This window comes from Coturnix japonica, chromosome 4 (assembly GCF_001577835.2).
Source record: "Coturnix japonica isolate 7356 chromosome 4, Coturnix japonica 2.1, whole genome shotgun sequence".
Taxonomy (NCBI): Eukaryota; Metazoa; Chordata; class Aves; order Galliformes; family Phasianidae; genus Coturnix; species Coturnix japonica.
The window spans coordinates 43,947,763-43,950,468 of record NC_029519.1 but is presented as its reverse complement, the minus strand read 5'-3'; positions in this window follow the sequence as shown (position 1 = coordinate 43,950,468).

Sequence of the window (2,706 nt, the reverse complement as noted above, 5' to 3'; positions counted from 1 at the left end):
CGTGTACTTCTGCCAGCTATGCTACCAAAGCCAAGAGCTCTTCTGAAGGAGAAATTTGGCCATAAGCAGGAGACTAGGGATATTAGTTGTCCTTCTACAAACAGAACTGCTTTATAACAGGTAAAATGAACCAGATTTTTCACTGCCCCACGCCAATAGGCATGTTCCCACTCAACTCTTTCCAGACACGTTCTCCAGTGTGAGTGCACTGCTGGTGCTCTCTGTACTGGAAGGGCTGAGCTCCCTTCTGAGGCTGAGTGCTCCTTACTCCGCAGTGCTAATGCAGGGTATGCAGTATGCAGAACCATCTGCTCTGGCAGATGACATTCAAGAGAAAGTGGTCACAGAAATCCAGTAGGAAGATCACTGCTCTCCAGCAAAACTTTCCTGCTCAGGCTCCTAGCCCATAGATATTCAAACCTAAAATAAACACTGCAGTAACCCCAGCTACCTCCCCTACAGAGTAGCTAAGGATCATGGCAGCTCCCCACAATGTTTAATAGACATTAATGGACACTGGTTTTGAAACTGAGGTATGGAAATGCTTTTTCTGGGTCTAACCGGCTTTGGAGGCATAGATGGATAAATAGCATTCACACAAATGTTTCACTGCAGTTTTTCTCACAGACCTGTAAGCAAGGTTTGTTGGGTGCTTCCCCATGTCAACAGGCACCCACCTTTTGTGCTCACCCTCTTACACTGGCAAATGTAGCGTCCCAGCTGAAACCAGCAGCAAGAGCTGCAGGGTATGGCTGGCTGGGGGCAGTGGCAGGGACCCTTCCAGCTGTGAAGGGTCATTTGCAGGTGCCCCAAGGGTGCCCCAGCAACCATGGGTGTGTTGCATGGAAATACCCCCAGATACAGTCTTCAGGCTTATGGTGACAGCTCAGCTGATGGTCACCTCTCTGCAGGTGCCCAGACTGGTCTGACAGAAACCAAGCCACTGCTGGTTGTGTGTCACCACCATTGCAAGAGCCAGGTCCCACCAAGGCCTGGCAGCCAACACCCATAGGCAGGGTCACCCACGAAGCCCCTCACAGCCAGAAGATGGGAGGACAGCACAAAAAGTCACATAGCACTCCTAGCCTCCCAGCTCCCCTACTTTCCACCCTGAAAAATGAACAGCCTTTTGACGTGCTGGAAGGACACTTGCTCCTCTTCACATTCCTCACTCACCAGGAGGAGCACAGAGAAAATCTGCTCATCTCCTCCTGCCTCTTCCCCACTTTCATGATCCCTGGTGCTGAATCCAACATATTCCTGGGCTGGGCACACCAGGCAGCTCGCATGTGTGATACCCAGCTGGCTCTCTGCATGCTAGGACCTGCTCTGCCTGCAAGCCATGGCAGTACTGTTGAAAAGCCTCCTGGCAAGAAACTGCAAGCATCAGAGCCCATTTTAGTAACTTCAAAACAATCTGGTAAGTAAGAGGGAGAAAAGGATGGAGAAAGATTGTACCCGAGGCAGAGATTGCACATGGAAATACCAAAGAGATTACACTGTTCTGTTCCCTCAGAAGTATTGGCACAACTGGAGAAGCAATAAAGCACCGCAGTTTCCATCAGCGTGGCGGTATCCAATGGACAAAAGAATGGCAGGGATCTTATTGGAAGTCACACCTGATTTGTTTCTGTTTGGCCTGAATCAGCTCTGATGCTGAGGAGAGACAGCCTCTATCCTGCCTAAAACCCATTATAAAAAAGAAAAACAGGAAAGCAAAGCAGAAGATGGCTTTTGCAGTCCCCTCTTGTATTTGTGTGTCATGGGGAGAAGGGAAGATTTTGTTCTCCTTCTGATGTTGGTTTTCAGGGGGTGGAAGAAGTTTCGGGAAAGTGCACAGGTCAAATCTCTGCTTTCCTCTCCAACCTTTTTCCATCCTGTCTCCACTCTTCTGTAAGGGGATATTCAAGCCAGGATGGCCTTGAGCTATGCGTTCATTTCTCCAAACAAAGCGTCTCCAGCCAACACGCTGCCGTAGTGCAAGTACTTGGATGATACCCAAGCCTCTGCGAGATGAGTCCCGACATGTGGGATGCCAAACATATGCTGCAACTGCCGGCTGCTCACTGCAATGCCACGGCATCATGCAAAATTGTTGAGTGCACATCATGCCAGCTGCACTTTTTCCCCTGAAGGAAGGAAGACTTCTTGATGGGCCTGGAGGCAGTCTGCATGCTGCTCCTTTAATCTGACTCTCCTGTCAAAGGGACTGCATCTGGGGCCAGGATATTTTCCAGGTGAGGCACAAACTCCAGCAGTACTCTGACTTTCTCCCAGGAAGAGAAATTCTAAAGGACTTCAGGATCAGAAAAGCGTTAGTTTTTGCCATGCAGATACAGGCAGTTTCATGACCTGACTTTAGCGCTGTTGTTGCAGGACTCCCAGCAGCCCTCATACCATTTCAGTGGCACGTCTCAGCCTGAAATATGTCACTGCCAGCGTTCCCTGTGCAAGTCTGGGCTGGATTCAGAGGTAAGGAAAATAGTTCTTTTTTTCCACATTAAAAACATTCTCTCTGTTGATAGCAATAAACTACGGAAGAGAGAATCCTTCCTATTATTCACATTTTTCAGTGTTTGGGGCACTTGCATGAAAGTAGATTACAGCTCACAAATGCAAGCAGAGCAGCTGGGCCTGCACCCCCGTCCCTCCAGCCACATCTCCTTGACCTGCTCACCTCCACTCATGGCAACCCCTGTTCCTGTT